Here is an 8,171-nt window from a genome sequence, read left to right as displayed (position 1 = left end):
AAAAAATATGCATAAATCTGTTTATTAATAAAATTTTTTGTTTTACACACTGTATGTCATATCAGCCTCATAACTCTCACTTCCTTATATTGTCCTTTAGTTCTCACATGCAATTAGTGATGTCTCTGACAAAGGAGGGAGAATTGCTGTCTTTTGGGGTCAGAATTAATGATTGGCTGGTTTAATTTGAATATAATATACATACATGCATATATATATGTATATATATATATATATATATATATATGGTGGCTGATTGGATATAGGCGGTTCAAGTTTTGATCCTTACTCGAGGAATTTGCCAGTTTAGCCACACTTACGAGCTGGATATAGTGAAATAATTTCTATGGATCCTTTCTGTAGTCAAAGTACTAAATATTTTACAAACCAAGCAAAATAGTACATGTATGTAAGCATGTGTATATATTACTGTTGAGATGATTAATCAGAATCAGTAATCAAAATGGAAAAATTTTAGCCTAATTTCTGTTTCCAAAAGCAATTCTTAAAAAAGTATGAAACTTAATTTTTCATTACAATTTAATTCTTTTTATGAAAAGTTTGCAATAAATAAAGCTCCAAATATAAAAAAAAAATTCTACATAAAACAAACTTTCAATTAAAGGGTTCAGGGGCTCTATATTACTTTTATGTTGTAGGTATGTTCTTTCGGACACTTTTGTTATTGGAATCGGAAATTATATTGAAATCAGGAATTTATAAGAGAATCAGTAATTGTATCGGAACTGAGAAAAATATTGGAATCATCCCATTACTAATAATATATATATATATATATTTACATACATACATAAACACTATTTTGCTGGATTATATAATTAATATACACACTTGATAGCGTGTGCATTATATATATGTATATATATATATATATATATTTTTTTTTTTTTAAATATAATTATTCACTGACACATGTTTCATTGTCTCCGACTCATCAGAGTGGCTGAATTTGATGAGTCGTAGACGACGAAACACGTGTCAGTAGATAGTTATATTTTAAAAAACAATATATATGCCGCTCCCCATTTGGGGGTACCAAATTGGTCAAAGGGAAAATTATTCCTAACTCGCATTTAGTTAAAAATGCACTTTCCTATAAATAATTGAATTCATTCAAAACGTATTGCAAAAACAAAAAAAAAATAATATATATATATATATATATATATACACCATTTGCTTAATTTGTAAAATATTAAGCATTTCAACTGAATAAAGTTCCATGGAAATGGTTTAAATCTCAAAATCTCTTCTGTTCTTATACTTTTAATTAAAAATTTTTTATCAGATCCACCAAACAAAACTAGAACCATCTAATAGACAGTCTGCGCTCCTATATATATATATATATATAATATATATATATATATATATATATATATATATATATATATATATATATATATATATATATATATATATATATATATATATATATATATAGTAGCTGTGTGGATAGGAGTGCTGACTACGAGATGTTTAAGTTTTATCCTGGCTCAAGGAATTTGCCAGTCTAGCCACACTGAAAACCTGTGATACAATGAAATGTTTATCTGTGGATGATTATATATATAATTATTTCAACAATCGGACAATGCCACAGTCCACACAAACCATGAAAGTCACAGACCAGAAGTTCTAGTCTCAAATTTTGTCCTTTTTTGGATACATCAGAACATATGCGAACTCAGGATTCGAAACCTAAGTCACTTGTATGCAAGGTGAATACTTAGCCACCAGAGTCATCATGCCATGTACAAGACAATCTATAGCCAACACAGATCAACAAACTTATATGTGGTGTTGTGGATCAGGTGGAAGAGTATTCGTCTCACATGCAAGTGACTCAGGTTTTGAATTCTGACTGAGGATATGTTCTACTGATGAGCCCAAAAGAAGGTGAAACTCAAATCTATAACTTCTAGTCTGCGGCTTTTAGAGTTTGTGTGGGCTGTGACATATCTGATTGTGGAAATAATTATAGTGTTTACTTTGTTATTTTCGAGAGAGTTGTATTTTTACTCCACATTAAAAAAAAACGATCATGGAGGGAAAGCAAGTAAATAGAGACATTTTCAAGGTCCAACGTATAATTTTTGGTGCTCCATTGCAAGTTTCTCTTTTTGAAATTTGATCATCTGTTATTACTAGGGCTGTGACAAAAATATTCTATCACTGTTTTAACATTAAAGTATATATCCGACATAGTTAGAAACAGTTAATCAATTGAGAACCACATCACTCTATATAAGACATCAACAGATACACACTCTAGAGTCAAAACAATGAAAAGAATATGCTGTTGTCCTAGCCCTAGTTATTACGAAGATCTAATTCATTTTTTTTTTTTTGTGTTTATGTTTTATTTTTTGCTTTCTTTTTGTCTTACTGTGATGTTCATTCATCGTTAATGATCCTTTGAAACTGCACATTTTTAAGAACTCCATCCATGATATTCAAACATCAAGATGATAAAATTACCCATTGGCAACATAAGCAAAAACTTAAGTCACTTGTCTGCAGGATGAATACTCTGCTACGTGCTTCACCATGCCACATATAAGAAAATCTGTAGCTAACACAGGTCAACAAACTTCTGGCATGGTGGCCCAGATGACAGAATACTCATTTCACATACAAGTGATTCAGGTTTTGAATTCCAAGTTCATGCAGCCCAAAGGAGAGCAAAACTCAAATCTAGGTTTTCTGGTTTGTGGCTTTCATGGTTTCTCCTTTTGAATTTACTAGGATGTTCAGTCATTGTTAATGATCCTTCCAAGCTGGATATTTTTAAGATTTTCATCTGGGATATTCAAACATTGAGATGATAAAATTAGCCATAGGCAACATAAATGTAAGGTTACAATAAAATGGAGTTGAACAAATTTTGAATGTTGATAGCAAATGTTGATACAGATGTAGAAGAGTCACTCTTATTCTCACTTAATCTCCGTACAGCATTCACTGAATCTTCCGATATGGTACATGTGTCACAACATTTATCATGACGCTTCAATCCAAATTTCACATCCAATAATGCGTTTTGCATTGTTAGATCCATCTGGTTTTTTACTTTTGACCTAGCTTTTTTCATGCAACTGAATATTTTTTCAACTTCATCATTTGAATGAGGCAATAGCAACACTTTATATGCGAACTGAGCAAGCTCCTCAAACGGGCTACCCCCAGACTCATCCTTGTACTGCAAAACCTCATTCCAAAAAGACTCTGTGTCACTTTGATTATTCCAGTCTATTAAATGGAGTTTTATCCATTGAATCTCAGCAGCAGAAATATCTTCTTCTGAGAATCCCATCATCTCCATCAAATTCCCAATAGGTTCTTTAACTGATTGAAGTGCTTTGCTTACCGATAGAACCGACATTCTCCTGAGAATATCAAAGTCATATGGTAGTCTCTGTTTTAACTGTTCCAACAACATTAAAAGAAAATGTCGACAGTTTTCTCTCATCAACATTTCTGCATCTTCAGTTATTTTATCACCGTTTCTTAATTCTAAGATTTTTCTTTCAAATTTATACTCAAGACGAGGATGAGGGTCTAAGAATTCTTCAATGTCAGACGAAATTGCATTTACTCTGGCAGTAGGCAATAGCAACTTGCTTGCAGTTGATTGTATCAATAATGCCAAGTCATCTAAAAGTTTGACTTTGTCGACATTGACAGATTCAAATAAGTCATTAACCGCTTGAATTTCAACAAGAATTGAATGATAAAAAAGTAAGTAAGCCATGTTTGTTTCGTCGTCGTACATTTTAGAAAGAACTTCGGAAGTGTAGCAGTTCTCTTGGTTCTGGGCAACTTCAAAATGCTGTTTCAGTTTCGTCCATTGTTCAATTATCTTTCCGACCGCCATTTCATTAGTCAACCACCTGAAACTTGAAGCACTGAAAAATTTAAACACAGTTTCAGTAACATTTAAAGATTTACATAAATCTGTATAAGCTTGTTGGTGAGATGCTGGAATGGAAAACCATTTATAAGTCTCTGCGATTAAGAATTCCAAGTTTTTTGGAAGGCGCTCCTTAGACGCGTACGATATCGCTGAGTGAATCGAGTTGAATATGCATCTTAAGAAAATTAATGAGGGGATTTCGGTTTTAAGTATATTATATATTTCGTTATTAATTTCAACCATGTCATGTTGATTGTCAGTTGCGATTCCGATAAGTTTATCAAAATTAAGATTTCTTCTTAATATTGCATTTTTTAAGGCATCAATGATTCCATGGGCGTCGTGTTCTAGCACTTGCACAAGTGTGAAGAACGTAGACACAATTTTGTTTTTATGTCTGCTATAATAAACGATCGCGACTCCGAGCATATCATCGATGCTGATATTAGATTCATCTAAAATCAGGCTAAAATAGCCATCAGCAATGTCTTCAGCAAAATCCTTCAGAAAATGAACACTTAGAATGTTTTTAATGATGTTGAAGCATTTTTCTTCGTGTATCGTTAAATTTGCGTCATCCTCATTGTCAGTGATTGAGTTTCGTAGAGCATTGGCTAAATGGTCAATCGAGGTTGCATGTGAGGCTGCAAAGAGGGCAAGCCGACATTCCAAATGACCTACCTCAAAAGTGCAGTAAGAAGGAGGAGGAGGGGGAGGAGAAGGGGGCTCGATTGATACATGGTACTCGACCGCTGATTCGTCGTTCTTTGAAAGTGATGATTTTTTCAGGTGTTTCTTTGATTTCATGTGATTTATCAGCGCGTAATATTTCGTGTTAAGATCGCATTTGCAAAACCGACAACCCACTTTTAGTGGGTCGTCGGGGATTTCCACCAACCAGTTCTTTAATAAGTCATTCGACAGCCATTTTTTTCGGAATTTTTGTTTATATAATTTTGATTTGGGGGGCATTTTAATTATTTGGAACAAATTATGATTGTTGTTTTGTTTGCTTGTTATAAATCGCAGATTTTTCCCCAAGAATTATTAAAACTTATTAAGCAATGTAGGTAAAAAAAAAAAAAAAAAAATTAAAGAAACTTAAGAACTTACGTCGTCAGTTGTTTTCTTTTTTAGCTCACATTTTGTGTGTGTGTGTGTGTGTGTGTGTGTCTGAAACTTACGCTTAACATTTAAAAAGTTATCGAGCACACAATAAAAATTAAAAATAACTGTTTTAAAACTATTATTTTTTTAAATAATGATTTTAAAATATATTAATAATATAAATTTATATGGTGAAAAGAAAACCGGCTTCGTCTATGCCAGGAATTTAGCAGTTTTTAGCTCGTGTTTTGTGGCAATTTTACGATAAAAATAAACGAACATGGAATCCAAATATAAAATTGTCTTAAAGTCAAAATATGCAACATGATGTAACAAACATTTTGGTGATTTTAAACAAATTTCGCCCTAAAGTTAGAAAATGGCGGTATTTTTTGTCAACTATATAGCTACACCATAATACACGTTTGAAGACTAACTTTTTCAGGAAAAATGGCCAAAAAAGCCAAATTCAAACTCGTTTTAGAAGTTTCAAAAAGGCTAATAAAATGCCAAATTAAAAATTCTTCTGAATTCTTATAGCATTTTAAAGAAAAATTGGTTACATTGAAGATATTACCTCCCAGATGGTTACGTCTTTTTTTCTGTTAGTTTCGTATCTTTCCTTAGCGGTGATGAAGCAAAGACGTTCTCTATGAAATTTAAGTCATGGGCTCTTTAGAGAAATTAAATATAAAGACACTTGGGTTATAGTCAGGTGAAGTCTTCTCTTGTTTTCCGTGTACTTGTTACCGAAACTGGTGACGACTCAAAATAGACCCTTATGTTTTTTTTTTAAATTCTTTATTTATATTTTAAAGCGACTTATTGAAATAAAAATGCTTATTATTGAAAAGTAACAAAATTACACAGATAAAAATAAGAATATTAGTCTTAATTTGCACTTTTAATGACAAAATTATAAAGATAATTCTTTTTTTAGAAATAAAACTCTCTATTTGAAATTTTATAATAAATATATGAGTAAATTTTTATTTTCTTTCCACCTTAACACTCACCTTTAAAATGAGTTAAATAAGGTTTTCCAGTATGCTGAAAACGAATATCACATTCAAATTTGGCAAAGATAAGTAGTTTTCCGGGTATTAAGACCTTAATTATTAAATGTGCTAGCTATGTTGTACGTGCAAGCGCGTACACATTTTTGATGTGCGTATGCATGCATGTAAGCAAGACCACGGGAAACAAATCGAACGACAAAGGAACCAATTTTTACAACTGAACAAGTAATTTCGGGTATGTTTTACAATCCATAGCAATTTTTAAAAATGGTCAAAAATCAAATATACAACAAATAAATGTTACCATAGCCATTAAAAGTTACTTTTGACTGCCGCTACACATATGTGCATTAAGGATGTATGCGGGTTTGCATTTACAAAGTGTCATAATAAAGACTTGGCGAACCTGTACGATAGTTGCCACCCCCTAAAAATGTGTTTTACACCAATTTTTAAAATATTTTCTGACGATTATCATAGATTACAGACTTAAGTATCATATTAGCAGAAAAAATTTTGAAAAAAATATTAATGATTTTGGGTTATGGTATAAAGATGGGGTCCGAAAATCCAGCTTCGTTCTGAGTTCAGGGAAAGGTGGGTCTGTCTCCGGTGTCAAGGGAGAACCTAACTCCTTTGAATAAATGTGGTAAAAAAATATTGTTTTGAAGTTTATCAGTTTGGGTTTGGGTTAAATAGATATAGCTTTCTTTCAACTTATTTTTCAAAACAAATTGTACATATTTAAAAGAAAACCCTGTTTTCATTGCGTATAAGAAACGGTACTTATGCAGGTATGTTACCGTGTTATTTTTTTTTAAATAGTATTTTAGTTAATAATGAAGACAACAAAAGGAACTTTCATTTTAACATTTAATAAAAAAAAACTTTATTTGACATTTTCGTTAGTGTCGTTTAGTAGAAGAGTACAAGATAGAAATGTATTAGTAGGTTGAAGTGTTCTTGTGTAGATATAGAATTAATATCATGCCGGCTGGTTGAAGAAGACACGTGTTTATAGCCAGTAGCCGCTGGAACAAAGGAAATCAATTACAGGAGAAAGAGAGGGCAAAGGTATTCAGTGTGTTGACGTGTTGTCGAAAGTGTGTGTGTGTGTGTGTGTCAACGAGAGTAGTCATGTAGAATGATAAAGTTCGTGTAGCTACAGCACGTGGAAATAAATGGTAGTTAGAAGAGAGCCATAGCTAGCTCGTAGTACTCACGTTCTGCTGGAGGCCAAAGCCTCCCGGCGATCTTTGCTGTTGGGCAGACCAGTGAGAAAGAGTGTTAATGGTTTCAGGTTTTGCCTTTTATATACTCTGTCACGTGATAGAGAGCTGGCTTGTGTTTGGACAAGCCAAGGAGAAAATGGATTTCGAATCTCGTTGAGAGAAGTAGTCTCTGCCTGTGATGTAGCGGGTGCCGGCTGCTACAGTATTTTCAAGTTTTACGATATCTTTTAAATTGTTAGGTGAAAGTACAGAAAAATTACAAAACATCCTCCCTTCCTCCTTCAGTGAAGTTTTTGGATGTAAGAGAAATGACAAAAATTATGAACAAAATGAAGTATCTGTTCTGACATCACACTTCAGTTTTTCTGTGCTCGGTAAGTGAAGGAGAAATCCTTCTAGACTGACGAAATTTTTATTTCTGTCCCAATCTAGAATGTCTCTTGTTGGGGAGCCGTATTTCCCCCACATTAAAAACCAACCTTGCATCTAATTTTTGCCCTTGTGGGGAGGAAAGTCAATAAGGAACATTGTTTTGTCGTGGTGCGCTCACATTGTAGTTTATGTTTTCCAGGTCGGCCATTTTTTCATTAGAGAACAATCTTATATACACTGCCTGGCGGCAAATAACCATTTTGTGAAGTCGAACTGAGGTGAAGTAAACCTAATTTCAACTTTTTCTCCATGAAAATAGAAAGCAGAAACTTTGATTCCGAGCTGAATCGAACATAAACACAATCAATTTACACATGGAATTCTTTTGGTTGTATTCAATTCAGCAAAGAATTGATACTATTAATTTGTTTTCTCTCTAAGCCCGGCACATGTTGTAACAATACCTTATGGCGACGTTGACGCTACCAGTCACGTTGACTGAAT

The sequence above is a fragment of the Euprymna scolopes genome, chromosome 10 (assembly GCF_053919585.1).
Source record: "Euprymna scolopes isolate OS-2025 chromosome 10, ASM5391958v1, whole genome shotgun sequence".
Classification (NCBI taxonomy): Eukaryota; Metazoa; Mollusca; class Cephalopoda; order Sepiida; family Sepiolidae; genus Euprymna; species Euprymna scolopes.
This window is presented reverse-complemented; position numbering follows the sequence as displayed.